The 20791-nt window shown below is 45.8% G+C and overlaps 1 protein-coding gene across 3 annotated transcripts in view; it reads right to left on the bottom strand.

Moving 5' to 3' along the window:
* LOC106599529 (ephrin type-B receptor 1) overlaps positions 1 to 20791 on the bottom strand; it is a 334841-nt gene that overhangs the window by 138884 nt on the left and 175166 nt on the right. The gene's annotated exons all lie outside the window — the stretch shown is intronic.

Raw genomic sequence — 20791 nt, 5'->3', positions numbered from 1 at the left:
AATACAACTAAAAACTTTGTTTCTAGACAAAACCCATCCCTCACCAACAAGAGTGACTGGTCAAAATCTAACCCTTACCATAATTTGGCAAGCATTTCTCTACACTCAGAAAAATAGTTCCAAACTGGTTATTCGGCTGTCCCCATAGGAAACCCTTTTTGGTTCCAGGTAGAACCATCTTGGGTTCCATGTAAAACCCTCTGTGGAAAGGGTTATTCAAAGGGTTCTCCTATGGGGACAGCCAAAGATCCGTTTAGGTTCTAGATAGCACCTTTTTTCTAAGAGTGTAGGGATCCACTCTGACAATGTAGCTACCTTCAGAACATTTCTGTCCACTCTCTCACTGCTTGTCAGACAGGCAGAAGTGAAAGAGGTGTCAAATAGACTCTGACAGGTAAGAACAAAGTGTACTGGCCCTAACACAGAAGAATAGTCTGGTGTAAATCACCAGTAGAGAAAATAGGATGTCTGAGAGCATAGCAGACTTGATTAGGTTTTATCAGACAGACAGACAGACAGACAGACAGACAGACAGACAGACAGACAGACAGACAGACAGACAGACAGACAGACAGACAGACAGACAGACAGACAGACAGACAGACAGACAGACAGACAGACAGACAGACAGACAGACTGGAGCTCTCATTAAAGTTGTGTTGCCCCAACAGATGTAGCTTTGAAAAACAGACTTTCTGTTCCAAACACACACACACTTTGAATGGCAGTCTTGCGGCTATGCTAATTCCTGTGTGCCCCTGATAAGCGGCTGTCTCCCAGCCAGTGTGGGAACCCTGTAAACAAAGTCAGCACAAAGACAGTCAAAGACCACAAAGTGCTCAAAGTGAGGATCACTCCGTTTTTCCCTCTCCTTTTCCTCCTCCTCTCCTCCTCATCCGCGCTCAGAGTCAAGGCAATTCAACATTCCAGCCGTCTCTTTTCCGGTGGGAGTTCTCTGAAGGCAGCCCCAGCACGGGGTCCTTGGAACAGGGCTGCGTGAACAGGCCAGGGCTCTGGTCAATTGTATAACAGTGGGATGTGAATGGCCGTTTCAGCTTCATACGCCGGTTGTCTCTGTCTGTCTGTCTGTCTGTCTGTCTGTCTGTCTGTCTGTCTGTCTGTCTGTCTGTCTGTCTGTCTGTCTGCCTCTCTGACTGCCTGCCTGCCTGCCTGCCTGCCTGCCTGCCTGCCTGCCTGTCTGTCTGTCTGTCTGTCTGTCTGTCTGTCTGTCTGTCTGTCTGTCTGTCTGTCTGTCTGTCTGTCTGTCTGTCTGTCTGTCTGTCTCTGACTGCCTGCCTGTCTGTCTGCCTGTCTGTCTCTCTGTCTTTCTACCTCCTCCACTGAATCCACTCTTAAGTGAATACTAAAGATATACTCATTCTCCATTAAAAAAAACCTGTGCCGTCACCCTGAAAGCTAAGGGCCAGGTTTACTGTCAACAGGATTGTGCAATTACACAGCCTAACCACATACACATAGTGAGCACTTTCTGCTTGAGGAGAAGGCACCTTAATTGCTGTATAATTACATATTGTACCACATTATATAGAGGGTTGAGATTGTGTTAGATATGACTCTGACAATTAGTGTAAGGGGAACAAGTTGGTCCGGGATTACGGTCGGTGTCATGACATGAATTATACGGATGTAATTCTTCACTACGTGGGTAATCACACAGGCTAAAGGAGCATGAAGTAGAACTATGGTGAAGCCTGTAGAGCTGTAGCCTACATGGGAATTACAGCAAACACAATTACATGGGGAAATTGAGCACATGTAAAGTTCAAACTGTGGTGATTGGGAGTGTGTGTGTGTGTGTGTCTGTGTGGCGTGTGGCGTGTGTGTGTGTCCTGTGAAACAACTAGATTACACCCTCAACAGACCCTCAGTAGCCTCTGTAGACCAGGCTAGAGAAGATTCATGACTACAAAACTTATAGTGACTTACAGACCTACTTCCTAAGCCAAAGGGAAATTAGCTCCACTCATGGCTAATATAACATATTGGCTTAGTAACACGAAGTGGGGTGAATTTGAGAAGAGGGAATATTGATAGAGACGGTTGAAAGATGAAGTGAAAAAACTAAAGAAGAGAGAATGGAGGGATTCTTTGTTTTCTCTCTCTCTTTATGACCAAGGGGCATTTCACCCTTATCTGCCTAACTATCAGCAATGGTTCTGGGGACAAACGTTAGACAGAACGGAAAAATGGGGGCGCATCAGAGTGAGGGGTGTAGAGTGAGGGGTGAAGGGGGTGTGAGGCCACAACGAGAGGGTAAGGTCTCTCTCTGTGGCCCCTCTATTGGTCCTATTCATCCTGGGTCTTTGTGTTATGCCAACAGGGATGACAACAGGGGTGACAACGGGGGCGACAACGGGGGCGCTGGAGGCAAAGTGACCAGAGCCCCTGCCATCTGGAGCAGCTTTGGGGTCCTTTGCGTCCCCATGTCCACCCACCCCTGTCCCCTCTCTCTCTCTCTGACTGGCCCCTTGAGGCATTATCCCCCAGACAGCACACAGTTACCATCGGCTAATTAGGAGTGGCAGGACAGGGACACTGGGAGAGGAATGGGACAAGGCCATGGACATAGAGAGAGGGGTTAGAAAGAGAGGTAAGAGTGAGAAAAAGTAAGGGGCTAAGAGAGTGTGCCAGTGTGCCATCACAGCAGCACGATTTGTGACCTGTTGCCACAAGAAAAGGTCTAGCCAGTGAAGAACAAAGACCATTGTAAATACAACCCATATTTATACTTATTTATTTTCCCTTTTGTACTTTAACCATTTGAACATCGTTACAACACTGTATTTAAATATACATAATATGACATTTGTAATGTCTTTATTCTTTTGGAACTTCTGTGAGTAATGTTTACTGCTCATTTTTATTGTTTATTTCACTTTGTATATTATCTACCTCACTTGCTTTGGCAATGTTAACATATGTTTCCCATACCAATAAAGCCACTAGAAATTGAATTGAGTGTAAGATGTGAAAAAAGGAATGAGGGTAAGAGACCAGGGAGTAAATTGCTAAATAGTTGGGAAGAGATCTTCAATGTACCCATTCCATGGCACATGGTTTATGAATTGATACGCAAAACAACGCCGGATTCAAAACTTCAAATTTTTCCATTTAAATTACCATACAAAATTCTTGCAACCAATATAATGTTATATATATATAGGGGATGCAATCTTCCCAGCTCTGCAGATTTTGCTGTGAGGAGGCAGAGTCATTAGATCATTTATTTTGGTATTGTCTATATGTAGCTCGTTTTTAGTCACAGGTCCAGGAATGGCTGAAGAATTGCAACATTTACCTAGAACTAACGCTACAGATAGCAATTCTGGGTGACTTGAAAAGTTATAGTCAATCAATCAATAATCTAATTATTATTTTTGCAAAAATGTTTATTTTTAATTCACAATCTGTAGAAGCTATGAGAATAGAACGGTTCAGTACTTTTGTGAAGCATCACAACACAGTTGAAAAATATATGGTAAATAGAAATCTTAAATGGATGGTGTTAAGAGATAGATGGGAGGGGTTGAATGGAGCCTAAGGGTGGGACTAATAACAACAAGATAACCAATGTAAAACATACGGGTTCTGTAAAATGTATATAGGTTCAAAAATCTTGTGAAATAGCACAGTTACAAAAAAAATCTAACTGGATGGACATCAGAAATAGAGGAAGGACTAAAAACAAACAAAATACAACTATTGTAAAATAGATTGTGTCTGTATAATGTGTATAGTATGTATAAACTGAAGGTAGAAACCTAAGTGTTATTGTTTATTAGTTTACTACAATTGGGGGAAGGGTGGTAGGGTTTGCGGGGAATAATAAAGGTATATTCCAAAAAAAAGTATGTATATCTATATAGGTATTTGTATGTATATATGTGTATATGTACGCATGTGTGTATGTACGTGTACAGTTGAAGTCGGAAGTTTCCATACACCTTAGCCAAATACATTTAAACTCAGTTTTTCACAATTCCTGACATTTAATCCTAGTAAAAACTCCCTGTCTTAGGTCAGTTAGGATCAGCACTTTATTTTAAGAATGTGAAATGTCAGAATATTAGTAGAGAGAATAATTTATTTCAGCTTTATTTCTTTCATCACATTCCCAGTGGGTCAGAAGTTTACATACACTCAATTAGTATTTGGTAGCATTGCCTTTAAATTGTTTAACTTGGGTCAAACGTTTCGGGTAGCCTTCCACAAGCTTCCCACAATAAGTTAGGTGAATTTTGGCCCATTCCTCTGACAGGGCTGGTGTAACTGAGTCAGGTTTGTAGGCCTCCTTGCTCGCAAACGCAGTTCTGCCCACAACTTTTCTATAGGATTGAGGTCAGGGCTTTGTGATGGCCACTCCAATACCTTGACTTTGTTGTCCTTAAGCCATTTTGCCACAACTTTGGAAGTATGCTTGGGGTCATTGTCCATTTGGAAGAAGAATTTTGTGACCAAGCTTTAACTTCCTGACTGATGTCTTGAGATGTTGCTTCAATATATCCACATAATTTTCCTCCTCATGATGCCATCTATTTTGTTAAGTGCACAAGTCCCTCCTACAGCAAAGCACCCCCACAACATGATACTGCCACCCCCCGTGCTTCACGGTTGGGATGGTGTTCTTCGGCTTGCAAGTCTCCCCCTTTTTCCTCCAAACATAACGATGGTCATTATGGCAAAACAGTTCAATTTTTGTTCCATCAGACCAGAGGACATTTCTCCAAAAAGTACGATCTTTGTCCCCATGTGCAGTTGCAAACCGTAGTCTGGCTTTTTTATGGTGGTTTTGGAGCAGTGGCTTCTTCCTTACTGAGCGGCCTTTCAGGTTATGTCGATATAGGACTCATTTTACTCTGGATATAGATACTTTTGTACCCGTTTCCTCCAGCATCTTCACAAGGTCCTTTGCTGTTGTTCTGGGATTGGTTTGCACTTTTCTCACCAAAGTACGTTCATCTCTAGGAGACAGAACGCGTCTATAACGGCTGCGTGGTCCCATGGTGTTTATACTTGTGTACTATTGTTTGTACAGATGAACTTGGTACCTTCAGGCGTTTGGAAATTGCTCCCAAGGATGAACCAGACTTGTGGAGGTCTACAATTTTCTTTCTGCGGTCTTGATTGATTTCTTTTGATTTTCCCATGATGTCAAGCAAAGAGGCAATGAGTTTGAAGGTAGGCCTTGAAATACATCCACAGGTACACATCCAATTGACTCAAATTATGTCAATTAACCTATCAGAAGCTTCTAAAGCCATGACATAATTTTCTGGAATTTTCCAAGCTGTTTAAAGACACAGTCAACTTAGTGTATGTAAACTTCTGACCCACTGGAATTTTTATAGCGGTTTTGGAGTAGTGGCTTCTTCCTTACTGAGCGGCCTTTCAGGTTATGTCGATATAAGACTCGTTTTACTGTGGATATGGATACTTTTGTACCTGTTTCCTCCAGCATCTTCACAAGGTCCGTTGCTGTTGTTCTGGGATTGAATTGCACTTTTCGCACCAAAGTACGTTCATCTCTAGGAGACTCAACACGTGTCCTTCCTGAGCGTTATGACTGCTGCGTGGTCCCATGGCGTACTATTGTTTGTACAGATGAACGTGGTACCTTCAGGCATTTGGAAATTGCTCCCAAGGATGAACCAGACTTGTGGAGGTCTACATTTTTTTTGACTGATTTCTTTAGATTTTCCCATGATGTCAAGTAAAGAGGCACGGAGTTTGAAGGTAGGCCTTGAAATACATCCACAGGTACACATACAATTGACTCAAATGATGTCAATTAGCCTATCAGAAGCTTCTAAAGCCATGACATCATTTTCTGGAATTCCCAAGCTGTTTAAAGGCACAGTCAACTTAGTGTATGTAAACTTCTGACCCACTGGAATTGTGATATAGTGAATTATAAGTGAAATAATCTGTCTGTAAACAATCGTTGGAAAAATTACTTGTGTCATGCACAAAGTAGACGTCCTAACTGACTTGCCAAAACTATAGTTTTGAATTTTTGTGGAGTGGTTGAAAAACAAGTTTTATTGACTCCAACCTAAGTGTGTGTACACTTCCGACTTCAACTGTATATATTTACCAAAAGAAGATATGGGGGATTGGAAATGATGCAGACAATTACATTGATGGAAGCAACAATCTTTCTGCAATATTAAGCTGATCCACCCCTAAAAAAATTTTTTTTTCAAGAGTCCAGGGAGTGGGAGAGGTTAGGGCTGAGAGAGGGTAAGAGACCAGGGAGTAGGAGAGGTTAGGGCTGAGAGAGGGTAAGAGACCAGGGAGTGGGAGAGGTTAGGGCTGAGAGAGGGTAAGAGACCAGGGAGTAGGAGAGGTTAGGGCTGAGCAAGGGTAAGAGACCAGGGAGTAGGAGATGTTAGGTCTGAGAGAGGGTAAGAGACCAGGGAGTGGGAGAGGTTAGGTCTGAGAGAGGGTAAGAGACCAGGGAGTAGGAGAAGTTAGGGCTGAGAGAGGGTAAGAGGGGATACGAGGTGAGTGGCTGAGAGGCCAGAGAACATGTGAGAATGAAAAGGACAAGGCATTAGTCAAGTTGAGAACAGACTCTAGACCAAGTGAGAAGCTTTAAAAACAGAGGAAAAAGTGAAGCCTTTGTGCTGAGTCAAGCAAAGGGATGATGATTGCAGTGAGGGACAGAGGGATGGACTAGTCAAAAATATTGGCTCAGTTAGACAGGGAGAGAGCGCTAGAGTAGGGTCTGGGTATGTATGGGAAACGGGTCTAACTAAGTGGGGGTCAAGTTTTGGCTTCCGCAAGGTTCATGAACCAGGTGGAGTCTTGAGAAAGTTGGATGAGGCGAGTAGAAGTGAAAGAAGAAGAGGTAGAGTGAAAAGGTAACCGTATTGAGATGAATAAATGGAAGTTAGGGAGTCAGATAAGAAGAGGGGAAACATGACAGAGAAAAGGAGAGTGAGAGACTGAAAGAAAACTGACAGAGGAGGATCTGTCTATCCATAGAGTATGACAACAACTCCATATGTGGTTTCTCTTTATTGTGTCAGAGTGGAGGTGCAGGATTCATGTGTGAATCATTAGAGACTGACCCGGCATTAGTGAGCTGTGTGTGCATGTGTGTGTGTGGGGGGGGGCGGTCATTATAATGTGTGGCCCCAGTCTCTGTCTGGGGCTCTATTCTCTCGCTTTGTTTGGGACACACTGCTGCCCTCTGCGCTTCCTCTATTCAGCCTATTGAGGGCCTTTTGTCTCTTTCAGTCTTTCTTTCTTCTTTTATTCTCTATTCCGTCCTTTCTCTCTCTTTCTCCCGCTCTCCCATTTTTCTGTGTCGCCATGGCCTTTCTGTAGCCCAGTAATGGGGAGAGTACAGGAAGAGTCAGAAGGCTTTATAATTGGGTGTAAAGGTGGCCTGGCTGAGAGCAGAGACCCCTGTTAAAAGCATACTGTACACACAGAGAGAGATAGAGAGAGTGATAGTGCGCAGTGTGAAAGTCCATGTGCAGCAACACAGAAAAGGGTGTTCAAAATCAGACACTGTGTGTGTGTGTGTGTGTGGGGGGGGGGGGGGGCTTCATTCTCACTCTGTGTTTTGTAACATTTCTTTTTAATCAAAATGCTTTTTGGCCAGAAATGCCTTCTGAAACATGTGAGCTTTCATGTGCCTTAATAACAAACTTGTAAGCCAAGTTTGTCTGAATTTAACTTAAATTCACACAACTTTTAACAAATATGATTTAAAAACACAGGGGCATTGACATTTAAACACAAATTCACTTATTTTATGAGCTGCTTAGCATGTGTAGGTAATACTTTCTAAAGCGTCTTAAGGCTCTCCACTTTCGGGAGGACCGAGTTTTGAAATCAGTGGGATGCCCAGTGGAAGCAGAGTATGATAGATAAAGAGATGGAGACAATCCAGGCATTTGATTGCAAATTTGGAGGAAGTCAAAAAGAGAACACTGTTGTATAAAACTACCTGTTGAATAAAAGGCTGTTGTATAAAACATCTGTCTCCGGATTACAGCTTCCAACTAAGGGCAATCATGGCATCCGTGACAGAGAGGGAGAAGCGTTCATCCATGTATACAGGTAAGAGTCTAGCTTGCTAAATTTTCAGATATTATACGTTTCTAATTTTGTCAGAATGTTGAATAAATGGAAGTTAAAGCGTACTGTTGCCTAGCCAGCGAATGTTAGCTGACTCGCTGACTCGCTGGCGTTACGTGTATGATCTGTGTAGTAATATTATTCATATCTCAGACCCACTTAAATTGCTAGTTATAGCCTAATGTTCGCTAGCTAGCGAACATTGAACCTAGCTAGTTGGTTAGCTTTAGCTACCTGTAGATTCATGCAGGGTAGTAACGTTATGAGTTGGGATTATGGTTCATTGTTTAGCTATCTAGCTAGCTACATGTCTAAACAAAACACTCCCCTATGCAAGTAATAATTTCACTGTACCATTTACACCGTCTGTATCCTGTGCATGTGACAAATAAACTTTGATTTTATTTGATATAATGTGGGTTTACCAGAGACGGTAATGTGAAGAGCAACATGACCTGCACCAAAATCAAAATAGGATATAACGTTAGGCCAACGAGACAGCGTTCTAAAGTTCTAAACGCCCTGCTTTTATTTCATCACACTTATTTCTGTAATTAGCTCACCATTAACTTGTTAATAATGACGTTGTTTATTTTCCTGTAATAATGAAATAATGAAAGTTGCTTTTAGTTGCCTGGTTTGCTAGATTAACCTCTATGGGCTAGGCGGGACGAATTCGTCCCGCCTAGCCCATAGAGGTTAATCTAGCAAACAGATTAGCAAACAGCCAGTCTAATCCAGTGGCGCGATTTTTGAATCGTTTGAAATACTATTACTTCAATTTCTCAAACATATGACTATTTTACAGCTATTTAAAGACAAGACTCTCGTTTATCTAACCACACTGTCCGATTTCAAAAAGGCTTTACAACGAAAGCAAAACATTAGATTATGTCAGGAGAGTGCCCAGCCAGAAATAATCAGACACCCATTTTTCAAGCTAGCATATAATGTCACCAAAAACCCAAACCACAGCTAAATGCAGCACTAACCTTTTATGATCTTCATCAGATGACACACCTAGGACATTATGTTATACAATACATGCATGTCTGTTCAATCAAGTTCATATTTATATCAAAAAACAGCTTTTTACATTAGCATGTGACGTTCAGAAAAAGCATACTAACAGTTTGCTAAATTACTCACGATAAACGTTCACAAAAAGCATAACAATTATTTTAAGAATTATAGATACATTACTCCTCTATGCACTCGATATGTCCGATTTTAAAATAGCTTTTCGGATGAAGCACATTTTGCAATATTCTAAGTACATAGCCCAGCCATCACGGCTAGCTATTTAGACACCCGGCAAGATTAGCCTTCACCATAATCACATTTCCTATAAGAAAAATGTCTTACCTTTCCTGTTCTTCGTCAGAATGCACTCCCAGGACTTCTACTTCAATAACAAATGTAGGTTTGGTCCCAAATAATCCATAGTTATATCCAAATAGCGTTGTTTTGTTTGTGCGTTCTAGACACTATACGAATGGTAATCCACGGTCGAGCATGACGTGACAAAAAATGTCTAAATATTCCATTACCGTACTTCGAAGCATGTCAACCGCTGTTTAAAACCAATTTTTATGCCATTTATCTCGTAGAAAAGCGATAATATTCCGACCGGGAATCTGCAATAAACTAAACAGCCTAATGAAAATACTCCACGGGGGCTAATCGCGCACGCGCCTCATTCCATTGTCACCTAATGGGACACTTGAATAAGGTGATAATCTGTTTCAGCCTGAGGCTGCCTCGTCAACCTTCATGATTTTCCCGGGTCCTGAGAGCCTATTGGAGCCCTGGGAATTGTCACGTTACAGCTAAGATCCTTACTCTTCAATAAACAGATGCAAGACGCACGACTCCTTGTCAAACAGGCCACTTCCTGCATGAAACCTTGTCAGGTTTTTGCCTGCCATAGGAGTTCTGTTATACTCACAGACACCATTCAAACAGTTTTAGAAACTTTAGGGTGTTTTCTATCCAAACCTGAACAATAATATGCATATTCTAGCTTCTGAGTTGGTGTAGGAGGCAGTTAAAAATGGGCACATATTTTTTCCAAAATTCTCAATACTGCCCCCTAGCCCAAACAGGTTAACAAATACTAAATTCATTTTTCAACAGATGGGTTTATTGGTGTAAAAATACACCAGTTATGCTATTTTGGACCATGATGTTATGCAGCCTGTCGTTTTTGTGTTATACTTTTTCATGACGACAATGACAAGTTTGATATCGGACGACAATAGAATGTTCATGATGTCACTGTGACAACTGAATACAGACATGTCAATAGACATAGTATAAACCAGCCTTTAGTCTTGAAATCGTTGGTTGTACACTACCATACTTACTGTTTACCACATTGCCTCACATGTGAATCCTTAAAGAGATGGGCTTAAAAGGGTGTGAATGATGATGAATGGGTGTAGACAAAGAAAATCTCTGGGTACCAAAATATTCAAGGGCCATTTTCTCAAAAGTGGGGTTACAAGTTTATCAACTTTTAAAGCAGAATTCATTTCCCATTGTTCCTCGACTGTGGTGTATGATATACAATTATACAATCTAGCTCTGAGTCTCTACTTTTATCCAATGTAAAAAACACAATTTTAAATTTTGCTGCATAAGACCGAACTGAGCCGTCGGTCACAAGTGTGATTTGTTTCAGGAAACGTCACAAATGTCGCACGTCACTACTTCACAGGAGAGGCATTTGAGCGTAAACATTTATGTTCTTTCAAAATGCGTTTTTGGCAGAAATGCCTTCTGGAAATTGTGAACTTTCATGTTCCATAATAACAAACTTGTATTCCATCCATAAATATAAATACAATTGTTAAATTACGAGCCTAGTTGGTTTAGCCACGGAAAAAGTCAGGAATCTTCCCGCTAGCAATGGTTGGCTGAGATAATGGATGGGCTGGACATGCCGGGAGATGGGTTTGTATTGGTCTGCCATGTAGCATGCTTCTGTCTATAATGTGAGCTGCTCAGTATGTTTCTACCGCACTGTTTTTGAAAGATATGTGACTCACCACCTTGATTCCGTCTTGAAGCAACTTTTGAATTTCTGTTTTTTACATTGGATAAAAGTAGAGACTCGGAGCTACAAAATGGTATATCATACACTGCATTTGAGGAAACAATGGGAAAGTAATTCTGCTTTGAAAGTTGATCAACTTGTAAACTCACTTTTGAGAAAACCATCTTTCAATGTTTTGGTACAACTGTTGGAGAGCCCTTCTTTATCTACACCCAATCAGCATTGTTCACACCCTCTTAAGCCTTAGCCCCACCCATCTCTTTAAGGGTTGATCCGAGCGTTCTGTACTAACTTGCCAGCTACTTCCAGACATCTAAGAGAGAGAACAGCTCAGTGAACATTACTCGCCCTAGCAGAGCTGGTTAGGTTGTTACAGTATGTTATCCAGAGTGTTGGTGACTGCAACTGTGCTGTCAGATTGTCCATTAATTAATTCAGAGCGTTTCGCGTTCAAGGAGTAGGGATGTCCGAAAGCTCTGACCTCACAACGACAGTCAAGCACCCAAACTAATTGGCTAGCTACTTCAAGAGACATAATGAGAGAACACCCCACACTGAACATTTTACTCCCCCTAGCAGAGCTGGTTAGGCCGATTTCATGTTATCCAGAGCTTTGGTGACTGTAACAGTGCTGCTGGCAACAATTGAATTACGCCTTGTTGCCGACGTTTACTGACACCGGACATATTCAACGGGTGTTGAGCGTAAAACAATTGAGCAGTTATTCTGCGCTCTGGCACACTAAGACGAGAGTCTTTTGTTAAGAAATGTAGCTAGATAGCTAGCTAGGTAAACAATGAATCCCAAAGCATGACGTAACGTTAGTTAGTGAGCCAGCCAGCTAACGTTAACTAGCTAGCTAACCGAACACTCACATGAAATGAAAATACATTGTCAAATAGGAGTCTTTTGTTATGACATGTAGCTAGCTAGCTAGCTAAACCATGGACCATAATCATAACTCATGATGTTACTACCCTGCATTAATCTAGAGGTAGCTAACCAACCAGTTTATATGGCTATAACTAGTCAAGCAAATGTGTCTGAGATACGAAGAATAAGATCATACACATAATGTTAGCTAGCAACCCAGCCAGCTAACGTTAGCTAGCTAACAGTACACTTGAAATGAAACCACTTTGTCAAAATTAGAAATGTGTAATATCTGAAAATGTAGCTAGCTAGACTATCTTACCAGTTTACATCCTGTCTGATGCCATGCACGATGTAATCCAGACTGGTGTTTTCTCCATTTCCTTAGCTATCATACTCGAATTCCACTGATTTCAAAACTCGGTCCTCCATAAAGTGGAGAGCATACACATAATGTTAGCTAGCGAGCCAGCCAGCTAACGTTAGCTAGCTAACAGTACACTTTAACTTGACGTTAGGTTTATGCAGTTTTACTACACAATAAAAAAAATAAAGCCGCGTTTGACACGATTACCTAGACATACCGACCAGCTCCAATAGACAGACGCATGCTATATGGCAGACCAACCAAACTCATCTCTCGGCATGTCCAGCCCACTCATTATCTCAGCCAATCATGGCTAGCGGGAAGGTTGCTCACTTTTTGTGGCTAAACCAACTAGGCTCGTAATTTAACAATTTTATTTGTATTTACAGATGGCATACAAGTTTGTTATTAAGGCACATGAAAGTTCACATGTTCGAGAAGGCATTTCTGCCAAAAAAAAACCTGCATTTTGATATATGTTTTTTACGTTCAAACGGCTCTTCTGTGATGTCGTGACTTGCGACATACGCCTAGTTTCCTGAATTGGGCTTTTTTGCCTTTGTGCAGATTGCCATGTCTCATTTTCAATTAATTGAAAATTATACTTTTTTTCAAAGTATCTCTTTTTCAAACAAGCATTACAGAGCTGGCTACAATTTCAATTTCATCCCCCTGAAAAGATAAAACAAATATTAAAACAAATATTATGGCTGAACTCAAATGTGCTGGTTGATAAAATACGTGTATTTATGGGAACGATGCTTGAAAAGGGTATTTTGTTCTTAAATTATATTGTAATTTGGAATGGTAGAGTTATGTCCTTCAATGAGTTATCAGAATTGTATGGGAAGGTCTGCTCAATCCAAGAGTACAACCAATTGATTACAGCATTACCCCAAAAATGGAGGAGGCAGGTGGCAGCGGGAGGAGGTAGGGAACTGGTCTGTCTGCCCATATAAAGGATCTGTAACAGAAGTTGTCATGGAGAGAAGACCAAGGCGCAGCAGGTATGTGAATACTCATATTTAATTTCCAAAAAAGGAGTAAAGCATCCACTTAACAAAACAATAAAGGTGACAACAGCAACAGTTCTGCAGGCTATTAAACGCAGTGCAAACACAACCACCCACAACCCCAAAGAAAAACACACACACCTATATAGGACTTCCAATCAAAGGCAACTCAACACACCTGCCTTCAATTGGAAGTCCCAATCAACAACACAATCATTCACATACAAAAACTTCCACGTCCTGACCCCAAAACTAATACAATAGCTCCATCTGCTGGTCAGGACGTGACAGTACCCCCCCCCCCCATCAAGGTGCAGACCCCGGAATGCACCTACCAACAGAAAACACCAACAAAAAACCCATAAACACTAACCCCTAAACAGTAAGGGAGGGAAGGGAGGGTGGCTGCCGTCACCGACGGCACTGTGCTACACCCTCCCTCCCCAACCCACCTATCCTGGAGGTGGCTCAGGTGCAGGACGTGGACCTCGCTCCACCTTCGGCGTCGCCCACTTTGGTGGTACCGATAGCTGCACCGGGCAGACGGGCCACTCGGGCTGACCCTGGCAGACGGACCACTCGGGCTGGGCCGGAGGACAGGCGGGCCACTCGGGCTGGGCCGGAGGACCGGAGGGCCACTCGGGCTGGGCCGGAGGGCCACTCGGGCTGGGCCGGAGGACAGACGGGCCACTCGGGCTGGGCCGGAGGACCGGAGGGCCACTCGGGCTGGGCCGGAGGACAGGAGGGCCACTCGGGCTGGGCCGGAGGACAGGAGGGCCACTCGGGCTGGGCCGGAGGGCAGGAGGGCCACTCGGGCTGGGCCGGAGGACAGGAGGTCCACTCGGGCTGGGCCGGAGGACAGGAGGGCCACTCGGGCTGGGCCGGAGGGCAGGAGGGCCACTCGGGCTGGGCCGGAGGACAGGAGGTCCACTCGGGCTGGGCCGGAGGGCAGGAGGGCCACTCGGACTGGGCCGGAGGACCGGAGGGCCACTCGGGCTGGGCCGGAGGGCAGGAGGGCCACTCGGGCTGGGCCGGAGGGCAGGAGGTCCACTCGGGCTGGGCCGGAGGGCAGGAGGGCCACTCGGGCTGGGCCGGAGGACCGGAGGGCCACTCCGGCTGGGCCGGAGGGCAGGAGGGCCACTCGGGCTGGGCCGGAGGGCAGGAGGGCCACTCGGGCTGGGCCGGAGGGCAGGAGGGCCACTCGGGCTGGGCCGGAGGGCAGGAGGGCCACTCGGGCTGGGCCGGAGGACAGGAGGGCCACTCGGGCTGGGCCGGAGGACAGGCAGGGCACCCTGGCAGATCCGGGCAGGTGGGCCACTCTGGCAGACCCGGGCAGTCGGGCCACTCTGGCAGACCCGGGCAGTCGGGCCACTCTGGCAGACCCGGGCAGTCGGGCCACTCTGGCAGACCCGGGCAGTCGGGCCACTCTGGCAGACCCGGGCAGTCGGGCCACTCTGGCAGCTCCGGGCAGTCTGGCCACTCTGGCAGCTCCGGGCAGTCTGGCCACTCTGGCAGCTCCGGGCAGTCTGGCCACTCTGGCAGCTCCGGGCAGTCTGGCCACTCTGGCAGCTCCGGGCAGTCTGGCCACTCTGGCAGCTCCGGGCAGTCTGGCCACTCTGGCAGTTCCGGGCAGTCTGGCCACTCTGGCAGCTCCGGGCAGTCTGGCCACTCTGGCAGTTCCGGGCAGTCTGGCCACTCTGGCAGTTCTGGGCAGTCTGGCCACTCTGGCAGTTCCGGGCAGTCTGGCCACTCTGGCAGCTCCGGGCAGCCGGGCCCCTCTGGCGGCTCCTGACTAGCGGGCGGCTCTGGCGGCTCCTGACTAGCAGGCGGCTCTGGTGACTCCTGACTGGTGGGCAGCTCTGGCGACTTACGACTGGCGGGCAGCTCTGGTGAGTGTTGACTGGCGGGCAGCTCTGGTGACTGTTGACTGGCGGGCAGCTCTGGTGACTGTTGACTGGCGGGCAGCTCTGGCGACTTACGACTGTCGAGGCTGGGCTGACGCACTAGACTCCTGATGTGTGGGGCTGGTACTGGACGTGCCAGCCTGGAGACACACACCTCCATGCTAGTGCGTCTAGCGGGAAACACTGGACCGAAAGAGCGCACTGGCGGTCTTGAGTGCAGGGTTGGCATCACCCCTTCCGGCTCGATGCTCACCTTGCCCTGGCACCTGCGGGCCGCTGGTACTGGGCGGACTGGGCTGTGCGTCCGTAAAGGCGAGATGGTGCGTACCTCAGCGTAACATGGCGCCCTCCACCTCATACGCACCTCCCTGTAGTCACGGGTAGCTGGCTTACGGCTCTTCCCTGGCCTGGCCAAGCTACCCGTGTGCCCCCCAAAAAAAAATTCTTGGGGGTGCCTCTCGGGTTTCCTACCCAACCGTGTTCCAGCATATCATTCCCGTTGGATCCTCTGTCCAGCTGCCTCCACTCTCCTGAGTGCCTCCACCTGTTCCCATGGGAGGCGATCCCTTCCGGCCAGGATCTCCTCCCAGGTGTAGGCTCCCTTGCCGTCCAGGACGTCCTCCCATGTCCATTCCTCCCTTTTTTTCTCCTGTGGCTTCCTCCTCTTCTGCTGCTTGGTCCTGGTTTGGTGGGTGGTTCTGTAACAGAAGTTGTCATGGAGAGAAGACCAAGGCGCAGCAGGTATGTGAATACTCATATTTAATTTCCAAAAAAGGAGTAAAGCATCCACTTAACAAAACAATAAAGGTGACAACAGCAACAGTTCTGCAGGCTATTAAACGCAGTGCAAAAACAACCACCCACAACCCCAAAGAAAAACACACACACCTATATAGGACTTCCAATCAAAGGCAACTCCACACATCTGCCTTCAATTGGAAGTCCCAATCAACAACACAATCATTCACATACAAAAACTGCCACGTCCTGACCCCAAAACTAATACAATAGCTCCATCTGCTGGTCAGGACGTGACAGGATCAAAACTGGCGAAGGAATAAAAATAGCATAAATAGGAGTATACCAGTTTCATTTGAGGACCAGGATATAGACAACTGTGCCATACAGATTGAAAAATAGTGGGAAAGAGATTTTTGATGTACCGATTCCATGGTTGATATATAAAACTTCGCAAGATTCAAGACTTCGTGCTTTTCAGCTAAAATTATTATATAGAATTCTTGCCAACAACAAAATGTTGAATATTTGGGGCATTAAATAATCGAAGCTCTGCAGATTTTGTTGTGAGGATACAGAATCAATAGACCATTTATTTTGGTATTGCCCTCAGGTAGCCTGTTTCTGGTCTTAGGTTCAGGAATGGTTGAAAATGCATAGCATTGATCTAAAATTGATCTAAAATTGACCCTAGAAATAGTACTGTTAGGAGATCTGGAAAGACCGGGTCAGTCAATTACTAATATACTAATACTTTTAGTAAAAGTATTTATCTTCAACTCGCAATATGTGGATTCTATTCGATTAGATAGATTGAAATTGTACGTTAAACATCACAACATAGTTGAAAGATATGTGTTGCGTAGAGATAGATGGGATGGGCCAGCAGAGATAGATGGGATGGGCTGAGGGAAGCTGAGGGTTGGGATGTGGAATTGGAGACAAGTGGGAGTGGAGTTGCTGTGCGGGAGATAGAATGATGGTCAAAGATAAACGTTTTTTTTTAAGTCAAAATGAAACATAATATAAAGTAAATTTGAATGACACTGAGGGGCAGTATTTTTACAACTAATGCCAGTTTGCCTGAGGCTGATGCCGTGCAGGTGTTTGTACACATGCATATACACACACTCTCATTCAAATAAACGCATACAAGAACACACACATACATGTAATAATGCCAGACATGCACACAAACATACAGTTGGCATTGCTGTTATGATTTTAGTTGTCCTTGATGTCCTTTGTTTTAAATTTATTTTGCATTGTTGTTTGCTGTGTTCTTCTGTCTTTTCCTTTTTCCTCTTTAGTTCATTCTCTTGGTTGTTGGTGCATTGAGGGGTTCTTGGGGGTGGGGAATGGAATGAATTGTTTTTTTGTTTTTTATTCTGGGTGGGGAGGGGGGACTGTGGGAGGGGTCTCGAATGGTTGATGGACAGCTATTGGGGAACTGTGGGGGGACCTTGGAGGGTTCGGGTTCACATTTTTTTGGCCTGGTGGGAGATCTGTCAACGTGCCCTTGAGCAGGGAATTGACCCTGGATGCTTCTGTGTGTCGCTCTGAATGGGAGTCTGTTGGATGACTGGTGTGGTGTAGTTGTTGAGCGGCTTCACTGCAAGTATATTGTATGTTTCGGATATTCAATAAATAAAAATACATTAAATTAAAAAAAGTTAGCCAGGTGTGTCTGGTGGTTGATTACAGCCATCTATTGTATTTCATGAACATGTGTACATGTCTAGACAATAGTGACCCATCCACTTAGCTAGATGTGTCTGGGGGTGATTACAGCCATCTATTTTATTTCATGAACATGTGTACATGTCTAGACAATAGTGACCCATCCACTTAGCTAGATGTGGCTGGGGGTGATTACAGCCATCTATTGTATTTCATGAACATGTGTACATGTCTAGACAATAGTGACCTATCCACTTAGCTAGATGTGGCTGGGGGTGATTACAGCCATCTATTGTATTTCATGAACATGTGTACATGTCTAGACAATAGTGACCCATCCACTTAGCTAGATGTGTCTGGTGGGGGGGGGTGGTTATAGCATTTCCTTAATGTGACCCATCAATTTAGACAAGTGTGTCGGGTAAGCGTCATCTCGTAATTATAAAATATTTTTATTTGGACAATTCCTGTTTTTGATATTGCTACTATGCAAGTAACCATTTCACTGTACCGTTTAGACCTTCTGTATCCTGTCCATGTGATCAATAAACTTAGATTTAATTTGATATAGTGCGTGTTTACCAGTGCCAGTAATGTGAAGACCAACATGACCTGCACCAAAGTTAGATTAGGATATAGGCCAAGGACTAGATAAGGTGTATTTTTACCTGGAGCTTTTCCTTATTGTAGGCTACTACTTGTATCACTTTTAGTCTTAATCTTTGGTTGTTTACTAAACTACTTACTCTGTGTCATAGTCGTGTTTGTAGGTGGCAGGGAAGTCAGGCGCAGTAGAAACTAACTTGGTTAAACTGGAGTATTTTAATTAACAAAAAAACAAACTCCAAAACCAAAGTACACAAATAACATGGGTAAAAATAACCCGTCGCACACCGATACAAAATACACGCGTACATAACTCACAAACAATCACCGACAAGGACATGAGGGAAAACAGAGGGTTAAATACACAACATGTAATGAATGGGATTGGAACCAGGTGTGTAGGAAGACAAGACAAAACCAATGGAAAATAAAAAACGGATTAATGATGGCTAGAAGACCGGTGACGTCGACCGCCAAGCACCACCCGAGCAAGTACCCCCCCCCCGACGCGTGGCTCCAGCAACGCGTTGACACCGGCCTCGGGGACGACCCGGAGGACGAGGTGCAGGGCAATCCGGATGGAGACGATGGAACTCTCGCAGCTGGGAAGGATCCAACACATCCTCCACCAGAACCCAGCATCTCTCCTCCGGACCGTACCCCTCCCAGTCCACGAGGTACTGAAGGCTCCTCGCCCGACGTCTCGAATCCAGGATGGAGCGAACGGAGTACGCCGGGGCCCCCTCAATGTCCAGAGGGGGCGGAGGAACCTCCCGCACCTCAGCCTCCTGGAGCGGGCCAGCCACCACCGGCCTGAGGAGAGACACATGGAACGAGGGGTTAATGCGGTAATGGGGGAGAAGCTTTAACCTATAACATACCTCAGGACTTTAAACGGCCCCACAAACCGCGGACCCAGCTTCCGGCAGGGCAGGCGGAGGGGCAGGTTTCTGGTCGAGAGCCAGACCCTGTCCCCCGGTGCGAACACCGGGGCCTCACTGCGGTGACGGTCTGCGCCAACTTTCTGGCACCGTACGGCGCGCTGAAGGCGTACATGAGCTGCGTCCCAGGTTTCCTACACGCGCTGGAACCAGTCGTCCACCGCAGGAGCCTCGGTCTGACTCTGATGCCAAGGGGCAAGAACCGGCTAATACCCCAACACACACTGAAAGGGAGAGAGGTTAGTGGAGGAGTGGCAGGGCGAGTTCTGAGCCATCTCTGCCCAGGGCACGAACTCCGCCCACTGCCCCGGTCGGTCCTGGCAATAAGACCTCAGAAACCTACCCACATCCTGGTTAACTCTCTCCACCTGCCCGTTACTCTCAGGGTGAAAACCCGAGGTAAGGCTGACGGAGACCCCCAGACGTTCCATGAACGCCTTCCAGACCCTTGAAGTGAACTGGGGACCCCGATCAGACACTATATCCTCAGGCACCCCGTAGTGCCGAAAAGACATGTGTAAACAGAGCCTCCGCCGTTTGTAGGGAGGCTGGGCAAAGGGAGGAGACGACAGGACTTAGAAAAACGATCCACAACGACCAGGATTGTGGTGTTACCTTGTGAAGGTGGAAGATCGGTTATGAAATCCAACGACAATTGCGACCACGGCCGTTGTGGAACGGGTAAGGGTTGTAACTTACCTCTGGGTAGGTGTCTAGGAGCCTTGCACTGAGTGCACTCTGAGCAGGAGGAAACATAAACCCTCACATCCTTAGCTAAAGTGGGCCACCAGTACCTCCCACTAACACAGCGCATCGTCTGATCAATCCCAGGATGACCAGAGGAGGGTGACGTGTGAGCCCAGTAGATCAATCGGTCGCGGGCAGCAGATGGAATGTACAGACGCCCAGCTGGACACTCAGGGGGAATGAGCTCTGCACGTGACACCCGCCTAATGTCCGCGTCCAGCTCCCACACTACCGGTGCCACCAAACAAGAGGCTGGAATTATGGGAGTGGGATCCATGGACCGCTCCTCTGTGTCATACAGCCGGGACAATGCGTCTGCCTTAACGTTCTGGGAACCTGGTCTGTAAGAGAGGGTAAACACAAAACGGGTGAAAAACATGGCTCACCTTGCCTGGCGAGGATTAAGTCTCCTCGCCTCCCGGATGTACTCCAGATTGCGGTGGTCAGTCCAGATGAGAAAAGGGTGTTTAGCCCCCTCAAGCCAATGTCTCCACACCTTCAAAGCCTTGACGACAGCCAACAGCTCCCGGTCCCCCACATCATAGTTTTGCTCCGCCGGGCTGAGCCTCTTAGCAAAGAAGGCACAGGGGCGGAGCTTAGATGGCGTACCCGAGCGCTGAGAGAGCCCAGCTCCTATCCCAGCCTCAGACGCGTCCACCTCCACTATGAATTGCAAAGACGGATCCGGATGAGCCAACACAGGAACCGAGGTAAACAGAGCCTTCAGTTTCCTAAAGGCCCTGTCCGCCCCA

Source organism: Salmo salar, chromosome ssa03 (genome assembly GCF_905237065.1).
Source record: "Salmo salar chromosome ssa03, Ssal_v3.1, whole genome shotgun sequence".
Lineage (NCBI taxonomy): Eukaryota > Metazoa > Chordata > Actinopteri > Salmoniformes > Salmonidae > Salmo > Salmo salar.
The sequence above is the reverse complement of the archived record's forward strand: the minus strand, read 5'-3'. Positions and strand labels throughout refer to the sequence as shown.